We start from the raw sequence: 17,826 nt of genomic DNA, 5'->3' as shown, positions 1-17,826 counted from the left end.
GATTGATATTAATAAAAATATTCTACTAGTTGTGAAAGTATTTTTAAGTTGTGTGCGTTGATTTTCACTGTAGCAAACTTTTACATTAATTTGCATTTCAGATGAGTTGTTTGTTTGCGGCTTCTGCGTGTAGAAATTATTATTGCAAAGTTATCATAAAACGATGCAATTAAATTTGATTCTCTTTTTCGAATGAGTATTGTTTCTATCAATGAATAAATTTGACTTTCTCTTTTTCGTTTCAGATATTCACTCGACTGATATTTTGTGAGTTGAGAATAATGTATACATAATAGTTGTGTGAGATCTGAAATACATTAAAATGCATCGCTTCTCCTTTTTGGTTGAGTATTGTTTGTGCCGATAATATTTCTCATTTGCTTAGATAATGTTTCTCTAAAACCAGTTTGCACTGACATAAAAGTCTATTCTTAGATTATTTTCTTTTTGCGTGCTATTGTTTGTTGATAGAATCTGTTCTTATTGTGTTCTTGAGAATCGAATAATTCCAATGTCTGCTTGCAATCAATAAAAAATTTCGTCTCTGTACACCGGTCCTAAGAATATTTCCTTTCGGAGGAAAGAATGTGAAAAAGAGACAGTTCCCCACCCCGTAGATTGACAACAGATGTGCGGATTCTTTGCTTTGGGCTGTATAGAGGGAGAGAGTGACCCCGCCGTGCTCGAGACTGGTTGTACTGTGTAAAGCTTGTCTGTACTGCGTGTGTTGGATATCTCCGTCAAGGTAATGTTTACAGTGCCCGAGTAGGACGAAAATTGTATATTGTTAGGTCGCAAGGATGATTTTATGATAGTTCAAAAGACATAATTTCCATCTCAATTTATTAAATTTTAATGTTTGATAGTTTGTTTCGCTATTATTTTCCTGTGTGTTGTTTACATGTTGGCAGATGCATCGTTCAAAGCGTTTCTCTGCCGTTCATCCGTGCATGTTTATCGTTTTGATAGATTGCTTTTCAATTATTTTCTTTTGTGTACCTCTTGTTTGCTTTGGTGCATTTGTTTGGTTCTCTATTAGCTGTTGATTGTATTTCTCATTATTTCATTGCATGTACCTATTCTTTACGTGTGGATGGTGTGCCGTTCAAAGTGTTTCTCTGCTATTCAGGGCTAGCTCCGTGCATGTTTCTCATTTTGATAGATTCTTTTTCAATTATTTTCCTGCATGTGCCTGCTGTTTACACGTTGGTAGATGCGCCGTTTAGAGTGTTTCTCTGCTATTCAGTGTTAAGTGCGTGCATGTTTCTCGTTTTGATAGATTCTTCTTCAACTATTTATCCTTTGTGTAGCTCTTGTTTACGTGTTGGATTGTGCATTGTTTTGGCTCTCTATTAGCTGTTGATCTTGTTTCGATATTATTTTCCTGTCTATTGTTTACGTGTGGATGATGCACCACAAATTGTTTGTCTGCTATTCAGCGTTACCTCTGTGCTGTATTAAATTCGTCACGTTTCTCATTTTGGTAGATTCTTTTTCAATTATTTATCCTTTGTGTGCCTCTTGTTTACGTGATGGGTTTTGGCTCTCTATTAGCAGTTGATCGTATTTCTCGTTATTTCCTTGCGTGTGTGCTATTCACATAATAAGAAATTGATTAATTGTGTCGTGTTAGAATATTCAACTTAGCTTCCCATATTTTTTTATTATGTGTATTGCATTCCTTCTGCTTTTTTTTTGGCTGGGTTTTTCGCCTTCACGCAGAGTTACAACATAATTCCTGCCACTATTTAGCTTTACTATCCTTTGCATGTAAACTGCCTACTGCACACCTGTTGTAGCGGGAAAAAATTAGCGATTCGAGTCGGCCCAGGCTGAAAAATGACGATGGAAGTCGGCCCACGTGTGACGGTATCGTCGCCTGGATGAGATGAGAGTGTGCATGTCCCTACTTACATGTAAACCACTCACGCGCAGCCTGAAAAAAGAATTGCGAACGAAGTTGGCCCAGGTGGAAAAATACAGAACGATAAGTGCGCGCGCTGCTCTCCGGCTTGCTGGTAGGCACTCTGACACCCCCTTACCCACCTACTTGCATGTAAACCACTCACGCATCACCTGAAAAAAATTGTGCACGAAGTCGGCCCAGTGTGAAAAATCGCCAAAGAAATCGGCCCGGTGTTGTCAGTGTGCATGCCCCACTTGCATGTAAAGTGCCCACGCGCCGCATGAAAAAAATGTAAGCGAAGTCGGCCCAGGGTACATAACCATAAGTGTACGCTCAGCTCTTCAGCTTTCTGGTAAGCACACGGACAGCCCCTCACCTGCGCGCCACCCACCGCGCGCTGAAAAAAATAATAAAAAATCGCTACAGAAGTCGGCCCAGCTATTGTTCTTGAAGTTACATACATCTATCGGCACTTGTAATTAGAGCTCCACTATGGTGCTCATGTTAGACTTTTTATAATAAAACTTTTGATTTTGATTGTAATCATAGTGATTAAAAATATCTTCTTTGATGAAAATGTGGTACTCCTTCTGCTTAATTAAAAACTTGCGTGATTATCGCTAATAAAAACATGTGATACCCCTTCAATGCTATTGCATCAGATTTTTGGCTAGGTTTTCCTCCTTCACACAGAGCCATAACATAATTCTCGACACTAATGACTTTAATAAATATATTTTCACTTGTACTTTTGTGTATGGCTATCCTTTGCATGTGAACAGCCTACTGCACACCCGTTGTAGATGAAAACAAATTACGATTGAAATCGACACAGATTGAAAAATGACGAAAGAAGTCGGCTCAGGCTGAAAAATGTGAGCGGGTAAGCGCGCACGCTGCCTTCCGGCCACGCTCCGCCCACCGGTAAGAGCCTCCACCCGAGCACCGCCTGCCGCGCGCGAGGAAAAAGACGCGAAAAAAGTCGGCGCAGATGTGCTTGGCCGTTGGTAGGGGCCTGGGGGGCCGTTGCTAGGAACGTACTGCACACTCCCGTATACTACTATCATACCGTTCTGCTGTGAAGTGAAAAATTGTGGAGTAGTGCACGAATGTTAATTCGTGAACTACTTTTATAAGAAAGAAACAACAAAAACAAGAAAGTCATACATGCATCATTTCATGAATTGTAATGTATCCTTTTCATATTCATATGTTTCCATCAGGTGAATAAACTAATGCAACTAAATTCATCTCATGGTCATGCCCCTTTGTGTTCACCTGCAAGTCACATTTTGAAGGGTTGTCATTTTTTTGTCTAGATGAAGATTTATGTTAGCCTTGTATGAAATAACGGACACATGTCAACACGTATGCAGCTTGTGCACATTAAAACCAGCAATGTAGAGTCAAGTGCCTGTTTTTTTAATATTCTAGCCCATTCACGCTTGCTCTTTGCTTCTTGCAGGTCTACTCATTCCAGAAGCAAGAATTCTACCATTGTAAAGCGAGTCGAAATAAACTGACGTCGACTGAGATAGGTGTTCCTTCTTGGCCAGTGACTGTAGCATGACTCCAAAAAACGTCACAACAAAGCCAATGTTCATCTAGCTCTCCATAAATACCTAACTCCCCATTGTAGCCTGCTGCTTCACAGCAACATCAACACTACCTTGGGCTTGTACACATATGCTCCATAGCGCTGTGGTATGATAACATACCGATTGTTTCACAATATGTGTATACATATGATAAGGGCCCTAAGCGCACACTGCATCGCTTATACCCTCCAGAATCTGTATCCATACCTGGCTGCAACATTGCATATGAATGCACGTTACAATACACATTTAGACTTTTGGCCGTTATGAGACATCTTCGGCCATAATGAGACACTTGGGGAAGCATTATCGGCCGTATTGAGGTATCGGCCGTAATGAGATACAATCCATTAGCCTATCAGTGTATCCCGCTAAGAAACCTTTTCTCTCCCACCTCCACACTTGTGGGCTCCAGCTAGGATCACTCGGATTATATGATGGCACAGATGATAATCACGTCAGTGTGGCCTGGGTTGGAGAGACGTTCAGGGTGAAGACCGCTAAAGGTGACGGGAATGTAGTATTTTAGTTATTTGCCTTGCTAAACCAAAACGAGTCGGTACATCCCACACGTCGCAATTGTATTTGAAGACGCCTGTTCAGGTAAGCGTTTAATATTTTCGTAAGCTGTAGGAATTACCGTATCGAGGATAATACGTTAAAGGCACTCCTTTTCACTAATCAAGCGAATGCCTTGCAGAGCCAATGCCATGCCTTTATGCTTTATCCTGCTACACCCACCCCTTTCCTGTTTTTGTTTGTTCTCTTTTTCTAGCTTTTTTCACCCACAAACGCGTTTTGGAGTAGCCAGTTCTGACTGGGTCGGGACTAACCTCTCCATATTTTTCTTTCTTTTTCCAGTCCAGTGTTGTGTAGTGAGGAGGTAGCACGAGAACTGGCTGATTGGATGGTTTACAGCGGGGAGGATATGTTTATTAAAAAAGAAAGGAAAGGTTAGCCATGCAAAGACCCAGCTTATACAACGGCTCATAGACGTTGGTGTAGCGTTTATCGGTTCACATAAACGCACAATCGCGCTGACGTCGTGTAGCCTCATAACAGTGGTGCAAAAATAATGTAATAAAAGCAGCTGTTGACCTTGAATTTACAGGAAAAAAAAAAGAAAATCAGCCTCGTTACTAATCATGAGCATCCTATTTCCAATACATGCATCAAACAAGGGTGGCTATATTTGATGCAGCCATGCCTTTGCACTGCAATTTTTCAGTCTTGCCACGAGGCTGTCTCGAGGAAACGCGCCGAAAATAACCGATGCCCATTTCGAGTACCAACTATTCTTCAAGGCGAATTTCATGTAAATTGTCGGACCAAATAAAGCACGTGTCAATTTTGATTTTGACATGGTTGTGGCTCTGTAATAGCATGGTAACGTAAGAGTAACTCCTTACTGTCGAGTAACGGGAACGCGTTCCTTTTGCTGCTTTGGTAACGGGTAACGTATTAAGTTCCTTTTTTCGTGGTAACGAGTAACGGTATTTAGTTCATTTTTTTCATGTACAAGTCTATTTTTATACAACTAACTAAAATGGCTGCACGGCTCGCTTTGCGTGATGCCGTCCATCAACTAAATCGGCAACACAGACGCAGCGGACTTACAGCGTAGGCGGTGTGCTCGCAGATGTGCCGCCATTGTTAAGGGAGATGCATGCAGACACGACGGCCGAAAACGAGGAACATGAGCGGCCCATAATACTGAAAGGTAATTGCATTCCAAATGATCCAATGGTCCTGCTCGACCCCCCTCAGTTCTTTAAAGGTACTGTAAAGCAGCACCGATCAAATGTCATTTAGTGTGGCTATTCGATAGTCCAAGCCACCAGGACAAAAACTGCGCAAGTTTCATTCAATCGACGGTGCAATTAATTAGAAAATTACAATTAAAGATTACGGGCAACAGTGTACAAGGTATTCCAAATGAATCCGTACTCCTGACACATACGGCGGCAACCACATTGCATGCGTATAACACTGGGCCCGACATAACAATCCACCATAAAATCCGCCCCTGCAGTCCACACAACGATCCACATCTGAGGATAAACGGATAAGCGAACTGAAATGAAATCTGATCCTTTGAAAAAAAATGTATCAGACGTTCAAGAAGCCAGACAGCGTCGGGACTTGTTTGTTCACAGAGGTTCAGAGAGAGAGTTTGTTCGTTCGAAAGAGGCCGCGAACAGAAGGAGCGCGCAGGCGCAGCAGAGAAGTAGGGAGAGCCTCCATCGAACAGTGGCCAGCGCGTGGTTACTTCGCAAAAAACGCTGTTAACAGGGGTTTTAGAATGCATAGGTGAACAGGAAAACTAATAATATGGTCACTAAAATAACGAAGTTCCTGTGCAATAGTGCGTAATACCAATTTTCAGTGTTGCCCGCTGCACAGGGGGTTGTTTGACACCAGGCGTCACACCGGTCCGCTACGCCGCATCTTTCATGGCAAATTAAAAATATTTATAGCGCGTTGTCGGTCGTATGGTTCCGCATATGGTATTTAGAAGCAACCAAGTCTCTAGTCACATCACCGGCATATCCTGCTTGAACAAGAGTTCATCGTTGATAACCTGCTTGTCTACTGCTTTACAGTACCTTTAACGAAAAAAAAAAGAAACAGATACTCCCGTCCTACCAATAGGCATTTGCCAAAAATTTGCTGAAACACATTCAACCGCTCTGGACTTACGAGGAGTCAAAGTTTGCGCACAAGACGGAAACCATACTACGAGGGCCGAAGCCGAAGGGCGGGATTCTTCACACGAATATCTGCTTGTGGCCCATATGTTTATAAGTCCCAAACGTCGCCACACCAGCATTGGACAGCTGTTTCGGCCTTATTGGGCCTTCATCAGCAACATCCCAATAAGGCCGAAACAGCTGTCCAATGCTGGTGTGGCGACGTTTGGGACTTATAAACATATGTTCAACGTGCAGCCAAAGAGCGTATGCTATTTTTCTTCATTTGCTTGTGGCCCAGGATGACAACGATGCCTCGGCATTTCTCCGAAAGCGATTTGCAGTCTTATTTTTAGTCCGGCAGACCTGCCCATATTCCGGCGCTATTTCTTACAAACTTGCGTGTGTTTTTTTTTTTTTTAAGGTAAACTCCATGATTTTTTAACCTTTTATTAAAACTCAATATAAAGAAGAGCTGTGGGCCAGATAACATACCTAACGAATTTTTGAGGCGTTACTCACTTTGGTGTGCCAGATATCTGCAGCTAATTTTTCAAGTCTTTTGAAACTGGTCAGATTCCGTTTGAGTGGAAAATTAACAAAGTAGTCCAAATTTTTAAAACGGGAGACCCATTGCTGCCTTGTAATTATCGTCCTGTAGCATTAACAAGCAATGCATGTAAGATTATGGAGCACGTGCTCTATAAACACATTATAGCTCATTTAAAAAATATACGATTTACTGAAGTCACGACAGCAATGGTTTCAGACAGGGATTTTCAACCGTGACTCAGCTTACAGAATTTTGCCACGATTTGGCAAAAGCGATCGATGAAGGTTTACAAATTGATGTTGTGTTCATTGATTTCATTCGTGCTTTTGATTCCATTCCTCACAAAAAATTGCTGAGTAAACTGTCTAGTATCCTTAATAATGCGAGGCTCGTTAAATGGATAGAATCATGCCTTTCATTTCGTCAACAGTTTGGAGCCTCTAGTTCAGGGTTGTTAGATGTAACATCAGGGGTTACCCAGGGTTCAGTCATGGGACCCCTGTTGTTTAATCTATATATGAACGACATCCCAGATGTAACTGGTCACGGCGTAACTACGCGTCTTTATGCTGATGGCACTGTCCTTTATAGGGCAATTGCTTGTTCGGACGACCAGATTGCACTAGCCAGAGCTCTGCAAAATGTAGTAGATTGGTGCGCAATATCCCAGTTAAGTCCGAATGTGAAGAAGACTTTTTATGCATATTACGAGAAAGCAAACCTCTCTAGCCTATAATTATTGCATCAACGATACTTTACTGAACAAGGTTAGTTCCTGCAAGTACTGGGGTGTATATTTTCATTTGAACTTATCGTGGACAGCTCATGTAGATTATGTTACTCAAAAAGCAGTGAGAAGACTGTTCCAGCTTAAACGAGCGTTATGGCAGTCAACGCCTGAAGTAAGACTGAACGCGTACAGATCACTTGTCCTACCAATATCGCTATGTGCTTGTACTGTTTGGGACCCGTATCTTGTCAGTCACAAAAATTAGAAAGTGTTGAAAGAAGAGGGGCTCGGTTCATTTATAGGGATTTTCGCACGAGCACATCTGCTTCTGGGCTGTGCCGCCGAGCAAGACTGCCTTCTGTAGAATTACAATTCAAGACATTACGGTTTAAATTCATTTTCCAACTACTCAGCAGCTTGCGCCCTGTCGCTTGTTTGGTCAAAGACACTATGGGTTCAAAACACAAACATCACCCTCATTTACAGGAATACTATGCCCGTACAGATGTGTTTAAGAATTCCTTTTACCCAAAGACAATTCACGACTGGAGCAGTCTTCCGGAGAGTGTTGTTAGTGCAAGAGATGTTTCCGCTTTTGTACAAAAGTTGAAATGTTTGTTATATGCCAGCTGACTCCTGCAACGACCCCCGTCGGCGGGTCAACAGTATCCTAAATAAATAGGCAAGCATGAGCGATGGGAAAGACGAGTAAACAACACGACACGTTGTTCTTTACGTGTCTTGCCCATCGCTCAGGGTTGTGTCGCGGTTAGGAATGCTCTATCGGGAACTAGTCTGCCCAGAACCCCACTGGCTCCACACGACACAGGCGGGAAATCCTAAGCATCCACAGCCGGAAGGGGAGTCGACCTCTTTCGTGACTTCCACAGCCGAGGGAAGATACAAGTCCTCACACAAGGCGGGAAGCGGTGCTAGAGAGGCAGAGTGACAAGAGGCCGAGACAGTTTCCAGAGATCCAACCAACGACCCCCTGCAGTGGCCCAGGACGCTGCTGATATAGGTCCAGAGCATGGTCCGGTACCACTGCGGAGGCTACACTTTATTCAACTAAATATATACAAAACAAACACTTGGGGAGTGAGTGCGCGCCGGAAGGTGGTTTCGCGTTACAGTTACGAAAAAAGGAGAAAGTCGTTGGTGGGAAAGGCGAAACTTGAACAAAGAGTTAGGCAATACTATTGGCAAACAGTTACATAGTAAGTCATGATAGTGGAATTGTCTGAATATGTGGTTATTGGAATTGTATTTTTAAAAAGGGGCTCAAAAATACCACACAAGTATAAGCATAAATTTAGTATGGCGCGACACTTGCCTAGCTATCACGGAGATTATCCATCAGCTAGCCTGCATATACGCCACTCTTTTTTTAAGGCGTTCGAGAGGGAAGACTTTTTGCTTACGTGTCACACTCCATATAACGTGCGAGTACATTTTGAAACAACGAGGCTTTGTTGTTCATGCTACCGTTCAAGGGGGTGATATGTTTAATGCTGATAGAGAAAAAGACCGTTCAGGATCCCGCCTATTTTCTTGTGTAGAGTTCCAGAGTCATTTCAAGGCGAAATCTCGGGGCTCAATTAAATACGTCTTTCGTGGATACGCAGTGGGACGTGTGTAACACAAAGAGCGCGGTATCTTTGTTTTCACGCGTGCTCTCCGCGCAAAGTAGTCTTCGTAATCTGAACTGCGTGGAACAAAGTCCACTGTGCAGGCTCTTCTACACGATTCAGGCGAGTTCTCTTGCACGTACGGCGAAAAACAATTATTCAGTCTCAGCAATGCAGGAGTTCGCTGCAGTGGAACGCTTTTTGCTTGCGAGAAGGAATTGTAATTTGTTGGTTACAACTTTCGAGTCACGAATCGACACACGGTTTCAGCCCAGAAACGAGCCAAACGCTGATGTGGCAGGTGTTTCTTCCTTGGCAAGCTAAAGAGCATCGGTTCTATTCAGTGAGTGAGTCCCTGGCATCACAGCCTCATCGAACTACAGCCAAGGCACAGTGAAAAATTTTCGTTGAAAATTTCAGTTTAAAAACTTTTCACACTCCTTTCACTTAGCCACGAACTACTAACGGAACTTTCACAGCAGTTAAATAATTGCAGCGGCCAAGCCGTTCGACAGCAGCTTAGCTACATCTGCGTTACAGAGACTGACGAATTATGGTTTTCACAGCACGTGCAAGGGGAACACCCCTAAGTAGTGAAGTACAGTCTGGACAATGAACTTTGTTCCAGTTCACGTAACGAGGAGAGCAACACATTCGTCGTGCGGAGAGCACGCCTGAAAACAAAAGTTCAGTAAGATACCGCGTTTTCCGTTTCACACGTCCCCCACTACAGGAGTCTTATTATCCTAAGATTTCGCCTTGAAATGTCCCAGAAGTCCAACACAAGGTAATAGGCGTGATTGTGAGCTGCAGTATTGGCCCATCGAACGCTAGGCCAAAGCCGTCGAAGCGGCCCAATGTGTCGAACGTAAACACAACAACTTTATTTCAAGGTGGACAAACGGGGAATTTCATCGCCAGAGGCGACACTCTACCTCATTGCTGATGTGGGGAATGAAATAGTGAGCCCCTTCACAACAAGGAACCAAGTCCTACGGTGTCCGGAAAGGTCAGAAGGGCTTTGAGGGCATAAAATGTGTGATAGACAATCCTCGATTAAAGTCATTCCACCTTCTAAAAACTCTGAAGCAAGCAGCAATGGATACATTGCCGCATACTGCCATGCAAATGAGGCAAAAGCCTGCAAAGCAGATGCGCGGGGGGGGGGGGGGAGGGCGGAGTCAACTCAACCTAAACTTAAAATATTGTAACTGCCAACTGGCGACACTCGCCGGAGGATTGCGGGACTATCGGCAATTACCCTCTGGGAACTTTTGCCGTCATTTAGGAAGGCTTTGGACAATTTTCAATTGAGGAAAATTTACTTTTGCCAATTGAATTTTTTGAAAATTGCCAAGGGAATCTTACTTTTTTTTTTAGGAATATGAAGTCCTCCACGAATAACCGCAGACCCAACAAAAACTATGCACAGTATTGCAACACATATGTCGAAAAAAATAGAAATTATGATTGATTGATTGATTTTTTAAAAGAAAAAATGGAGATGTTGGTCTGGAGATGTATCGATGAGCCATCAGTAACGATTTTAATTCTGCCTTCATCGCGATGAAGCAGGCTCAGAGTGAGTTGGCGAAAAACAACAATTGTTGTAGCCGATTTTCTGAAAGTCAAGCCAGGAACATTGACATGCACATGTGGTGCCTGAAGGGTCCATGGTGGGACTGCGGGTAGAACCAGTTTTTTGTGCTTTGGAATGAGGCTGCGGTGAGCTAAAACAGCTTGGCAGTATCCGGATGCTGGTCGCCGAAGAATGTCGCGCACTAATGTGCGACGGTAGTGGCGAGTGGAGAGCCTCGTGTAGTGCCCAAGAGATTGTGCCGTCCACATTAAGACCAGCGAAGGCTCCTTGGCTTCAGCCATGACAGGGACAGTTGGCGTTGATTTGTGGATACCAAGGCACTGTAGAAATTATGATTTAGCCCCGCCTGCTTGCTTTTCGCAAAGAAGCACTCGAAGAGATAGTTGGCACGGAAATAGTCACTTCCCCTCTGTTTAAAGTTGTAGCAGTTATGTTAAAACTTATCTGACGGCACGCAAAATTTGCTCGCTGGAGTTCCCGACACCGGGTCGACAGGTATTGAACAGGTTGGCTGCATCGGTGAGTTAAAACTCTTCTTCTTTACGATATATATTTACTCTCCAGTTCCAGTTTGATATGCAACGTTTATTTGGACTCATTCGGACTGTTCACAGGACAAAGCCGGTAACCATAACATTAGACTGTTAGAAAAAAGAGAGCAAGGTTCTTGCATGACTGTTCTCTTTTAACATACGACTCTCAATTATCTCAACGTGCAGGTGCAATGTTCATCCAGGCCATGCCCCCAAACTTGGAAAGCTGCGCAAGTATGTGTACCTAAAACTTTTTTTACACAAAGAGCCAAGGACTTATGTCGTCACATTTGTTCCTGTCCACAGATACCAACCTACTGTGCCCTCTTCAGAGGAGACACCAAGCTCGAATGCAACACCTGGTATGCTTTGGTTTATCTTATTGTTCATAACCTTCTTATGCGTGTGGCACCTTTATTGCAATGGACCCAAATTGTGCATCTTTTTTTACATCACCAACGCCATGAAAAAGAGATCGGCTTCTGGCCCTGTTTACGAAGAATACCTTTCTAGATTTTAATAGAAAATGAAATTTTACCAGTAACAAATCAGTACATGCAAATTCCACCACATAGTCCCTCTATTGGTATTAAAGTGAGAGTACTGCATAACACTGAAGAAATAATAGTTATCACCGATAGTTTTACCGCTTTTATAAAAATAGCCATTATACAGTGTAATTGTGGCTTTCCCAGTTTGCATGTCGTTTTCCGTGGAAACGGGTTCAAATACGATTTCTGTATTTCAAGGTACAACAACGGGACAATCTCAAGCTCCCCAGCAAAAGAAGAGGAGCCACTCCCCTCAACACATAAGCGCATAGCAATGCTCCAGAGAAAAGTCAACCAATACCGCAAGGCCTTGAACCGGATAAAGTTGAAGGAACAACGGACCAACATCACGAAACAAGATGCACTTATAGTAATGAAACGGTTCATCCCCCCAGATGCGTACACACTGCTGTCTGCACGGATACACCTTTCTGTGAAAAAACATTGCAAGAGATGGTCAGAAGACATGAAAAAGTTCGCAATGAAACTGTACTTTCATAGCCCGAAGGCATACAGTTTCAAGCTGTACTTTACAGCTTTTTACTTTACACTTTACAGCCTCCACACGTGATTGGTGAAATAAAAAATGGATTGAATTCATAGTACGTGTCATGAAGGAGCCGTCTGTGCTGAGTATTAGGAGGTAGCTCTCAAATATAAACACGAGTCCTGGAATCATCCCTGGTACCATCCCCATAGTAGCCAAGGCAACCAAAAACTAGACAAGGCGGACCCGAGCCTGTACTCTGATGTTTGACGAAATGTCCTTGACTCAAGTGTTCCAGTATGATATCAAGAAAGATGTGAGCCATGGGATATGAAGATGACAGAAAGAAAAGAACGGCCCGCGTTGGGGGCAAACGTTGCTGTCCGGGATCTCCAGAGCGTGGGTGCAGCATATGCCATATCCCGCAACCGCGTGAGCCAGCGGACACCACTAAGAACCTTTTACAGGAGATAATTACAAAACTTGAAGCGGTGGACATTTGGGTGAAGGCAGTTATATGTGACCAAGGTGCCAACAGCGTATATGTGGCAACACGGCATAACGTCACCCCTGAGCAGCCATACTTCATGGTACGTGGTGAAAGCCTTTCTTTTTGATACCCCACATTTGCTCAAGTGCACCAGAAACAATCTTCGTGCCCACCAGCTGCTATTAGGAAAGGTTACGTCACGCGGTTGACTCCTTTGAGGCGACAGGCCTAAAGGACTCATTATGACTCAGCATCGCCCTCGGACATTCACACCATCACGATCACGTCCAGCATCGTCATCGCCACTTCGATCATTCCCGTCATCTCTCATCGTCATCACTCATCATTGACACCACTCATATTAGACCCCTAGCTATGGGGTAGCGTTCCACTCCTAGAGTGGAAAACCTCCCCTCTTCATCATCACAATATATATGTTGTTGTTGTTAGGAAAGGAAACTATAGACTGGTCGTACATCGCCAAACTTCATGAGAACTCCCACCACCTACGCCCCAAACTCGCACCAAACTTCACAGACAAACATGATTATAAGTTTGCTTTTGGCAACATGGACGTGAAGAGAGAGGCACACGTGAAGAGTGCAGCAGTGTAATTGGCACTCCTTTTGATGTCCTTGAATGAAATTCCAGCAACTGCAAAATCCACAGCAGGATTCCTTGAGAGGACCGATAAGCTTTTCGAGAGTCTTAACAGCTCTGTCATCACGAAGAAAGGCCAGAAACTGAGTTATGAAATTTCAGAGACATCTGAGCATCGCCAGTTTCTTGAGGAATGCCGGCAGTGGGTCCCAAAGTGGAAGTTCAAGAACACACGGCAGCCACGCACGATTGAAGGGTGGCAGGTCACAATAAAGGGTGTCCTTCGATGGGAAGACCTGCGTGCCAACCTCTGCTTCCGGCACCCAATGACAAGACGTCTCCAGCAAGACCCGTTGGAGAACCTATTTGGCCTGATTCGGCAACAGAACGGATGTAACGAGCATCCAAATGTTTTTTCGGTTTACAGTTGGGCTGAAACATATTTGAATTTTGGAGATAATGAAATTGTCGAAGGACGGTAACTGTGAAGGTGACACCACAATGCCGTTATCGGAGCTTCAAGGCATCACGATACCTGAAGAAACAAACAGTGAGGACAGAAAGTGCATCTGCATCACAGGCCCAGGAATCGACATAGAAAGTAAAAGACAGCCTCGACATTGTTGCGGAAAATGTTGTGTTTTACATTGGGGGGGGGGGGCTGTCTCGTGAAGGAATTTCTTGCTCGGAAAGCAGATTGCTGTGTTTGCAACAGATTCTTGATGGCCGAAGACGCTGTCTTGCCAGCTGGTCCACACCAGTTCCTGGTGATGTTAAAAGAAAATGGCGTGCCGGAGGACCTCGTCAGCAACATCACCATCCCCTCAGAAAACTGTTTCAAGCAGTTGCAGAAAATGGAACAACTATGTAGTGAATACATCTGGAGTACTTCGCATGTTTCAAATGTCTGCAAGGTTATGTCCGCTGTACTCACCTTAGAGAGTGAAATTTTTTGTTGCCTCGAGCGTCAAACCAGATTTGTAAAACTGTTTTGCCAAAAAAGACTGAAGTGGCACCTGAGATTTATCAACCGTTCACTCAAGGCACAACGTTCCAGATATTCACCTGCAGCACGGAAAATGCGAAAAATGTCATCGGCACAAAGGGCTAGCCCTGGTTCTACGAAAGGCTAAGTAGATGTTTCCGTACACAGCCCCGGTGCTTACGAATAGAACTGCCTTACCATGAACGTAGGCAAAAAAGAACACTTGTGCAGTAATGACCGTTTGAATTTGTTTGTTGCAAAAATTTATGTACATATTTCTGTGCAAGTTTTTCTTTCTTCACCTTTGTACTGTGCAAAACTTGACACCTGCTCTTCGGTATTCTAGTCAACTCAAAACAGCAATGGTGTATCGCATGTTCTGTTCTTTACAGCGTTCGTACAAGCGTTGTTTCTTGCACGTTCTTGTTTGTAACTGGCGCAGAAGTGTTTACAACATGGGCTTCATTTCCAGTTTTCTTTAGTCTTTGAACGCTCCCTATATGTTTGTACAATTGTGCTATGCACTTTTTCGAATCTTATTGTTAACATCACTATTTATTATTATGTTCTTATGCACTACGCAATGCACAAAGTCACACTAATTTGCTCTGCATTCTACTTACCATTGGCCCTTGAAATAGCAGTAGCGTACTGCATGCTCTGTTCAACTTTGCACTGTTTCTACGTTATTACGTTTTTCTTTTTCATTACAGTATCTAGTCTTACATATTGAAAATACTGCCGAAACAGTATCGCAGTGTTTTTAAAATGTAATTTTGAACTCCCTTTCTTGTTACTGCGCTATGTACTGTACTCTGTTCTACATTGTGGCTTTCTACTATAATTGTTTCTGATGCTGTGCTTTACGAAGTGCGGCGATTTAAACAATTTGTAGGCACAGGGTGAATGTGTACCTTGAAGGTGTATGTTCACTTGCATCTCAAATATCGCTCATACACAGGTGGACGAATGTGCATTGATATATGAGAAGAGACAGTAAAAGCTGTTCTGTTTACAGTTCCATTCTTTGTTATAAGCGACTGTACAAGACTGATTGGAACATCCTGAAGAACTTACACAAAAGCGTTAATAGAAGCATCGCCTTTCTCCGAGTACATACTTGTTTGTGCTATACTACCTCCGGCGCCATTGCGCGAAGCAATTAAAGAAAAATAGAAACGGCAGCCTGAACCTGACCACGAGCTGAATCCGGGTTATTGGATCGATATGAGGAATAAGCAACACGGAGGCGCAACCAACGCGCTATAAGGTACCCCTATACTTGAAATGCGCAAGCTCAGTGCAAAGCTGATGACCGCTTGTATGGTTGCTGTGCTCGAAAAGTGGCTGCACTGAGTGAACGGGAGTGTCCAGGCCCTGGTTTGACCTCTGCTGTCGTATGTGAACGGCGGCGGGAGGTATGTTCCTTACGCGGTAGGGTTGTTACACAATCTTGCGCACGTTGTTGACAGCTAAGTGACCGCATAGCACATTGCACGTTCATGTGGCTTCGTACGACCGCCTTGTCTGCCGCTCCAATTTTCACGCATGGCGCGTGAGGTATTAGCTTCGACATCGCAAAACACCGTGGCCTGTCACTCAGTAATACATGAGCCATGGAAATAGCCATCATGAACGACTTCAGCGACCTGTGATCACCTTCGCTGGACATATGTTCTTACTCTCGCTTTATCGTGTTGACGATGCGAGCCCAGCAATTTTATCCGGAGGGGACAGCGAGCTAGATTTATTCCTGAAAGCGCCCTGCAGCGCCGAGGACCCCGGAGGAGCCCGGAAAAGCAGCAATTTACAGTCCGTCAAACAGTTATTTTTCTCTCTCTCCCGACCTGTGTATACATATGCGTCGACACAGTTGATAACAACTCCCCCTCTTGCCTATTTTTATTTGATGTTTGCAACAGACCTCATCATAATCATTTACCTTTAACTGTAGTGCTGATCACTTTTTGAGGTAACTTCGCCAAAGCATCATGAGCAAAGTTATAAATTACTTCCTATTTCATTTCTCGTTCAAGTAACGGGAACGTAGAACGCGGACTCGTTTCTTTTTATTCCGCTGCTGAATGGCAGTGACGCTGCCCCTTGCCACGTGCACGACGCCAGCCTGTCTCCTCCGCGTTGCTGCGCGATGTACTGGATGTACGCTACCACCTACCTAAGAAATAGCAGGTGTGTGCTTTACCTGATGCAACACTGATGTCTGGTGGATGCTACACGCAAGCGGAACAGATAATTCCCCCAAATATGACCTATGCACCTCATATAAATAAAACCTATAGTGACCCCTGTGTATACTACAACTAAAATAAAAGACGCCCAAAAAAGAATGCCGGTCCGATCTTGTGCGATTTCGATGCCAATCAAACAAAGTAAAAAAACTGATGCAATCGAAGAAGACACAAAATAGGTCTATATCGTAAAACGTGCGTCGTCAGCACGACAGCTCTACCGGCGTCTAGTAAAACGCACATACGCGATCCAAGGTGAAGACTCATGAGTGCTTGCAAAAAGGATTAGATTCCCGTGATTATTTTTCACGCTGAACCGCAAACATTGGTTTTGCATGGTGCGCATGTAATCGGTATTTCTGACACTGTCTTGTTCCAGCTCGGGGCATGACAAGCACTACCGTAAAAAGAGTAAGAATACAGACAGGCCGCTCGTGAAGTCATACTGCCAGACTACAGTATGGACAAAAACCGTCCAAGGAAAAGCGCGTAGCAAAAAAACAAAAAATATTCATCCTATATACGCACATTATAGCGGTAGGCGAGCAAATGAGTCAAACAAAACAACCACCACGCGCAGACCGCGACCGCAGAACGCCCCTCCATATAATCTACCGCTTGCATTTGTAACCTACAGTTGCCGCCGGCTACACGACATCGCCCTCTGCGCCCCACTACGCAAGAGAGCAACGCGTTCCAAACACTTTCCCTCTCTGCATCCACCGATACACAACGTGGGTGGCAGGGAGTCCGCCTGGCATCTGTAGTGTCAGGCCACACACCCGACACGAAACGCGAAGCGTTTATGTTCGCTCAGTGCACTCCAATACACATGTACCATTCACTCCGCACGCGTTTGCAAAAGTAACTGCCACGACACGCGAACGTCAGACTAAACATTGTCAGCTTCAAACCTTACAATGAGGATTTCGAAACCTATCCATCATCCTCAAAATCCATCGCACACACTTCAACTTCGAAACCATCACGCTGACATTGCCTTCAAAACCATCACGCTGACTTTAACTTGAAATCCTATCACATCACATCATAGCCCTTCATTGAACGTCATGTGATTCTCTATGAGGTGATGGTGAATCAGGTCTGTGAAGGCCAACCTGAATGAATTCGCCCCAAGCAGCACAATGTACTGCAAGTCAATGCAATAGGGGTGGACGGGTATGCGAAATACATTGAACAAATCTGTGAAACCAAAGAAGATTTGT

General features: G+C 43.9%; 1 protein-coding gene and 1 long non-coding RNA gene across 4 annotated transcripts in view; one reads left to right on the top strand and one right to left on the bottom strand.

Moving 5' to 3' along the window:
* The window catches only part of LOC135373261 (methanethiol oxidase-like), a 326,674-nt gene that overhangs the window by 278,923 nt on the left and 29,925 nt on the right, over positions 1-17,826 (bottom strand). The gene's annotated exons all lie outside the window — the stretch shown is intronic.
* On the top strand, positions 9,229-12,834 carry LOC135373290 (uncharacterized). Its single transcript, XR_010416404.1, has 6 exons — positions 9,229-9,892; positions 9,999-10,114; positions 11,270-11,329; positions 11,425-11,472; positions 11,545-11,600; positions 11,988-12,834. It is a non-coding gene; the product is annotated as an uncharacterized LOC135373290 (long non-coding RNA).

Source organism: Ornithodoros turicata, unplaced genomic scaffold, assembly GCF_037126465.1.
Source record: "Ornithodoros turicata isolate Travis unplaced genomic scaffold, ASM3712646v1 Chromosome23, whole genome shotgun sequence".
Lineage (NCBI taxonomy): Eukaryota > Metazoa > Arthropoda > Arachnida > Ixodida > Argasidae > Ornithodoros > Ornithodoros turicata.
Note: the sequence above shows the minus strand (reverse complement) of the source record. Positions and strands in the feature narration are given on the sequence as shown.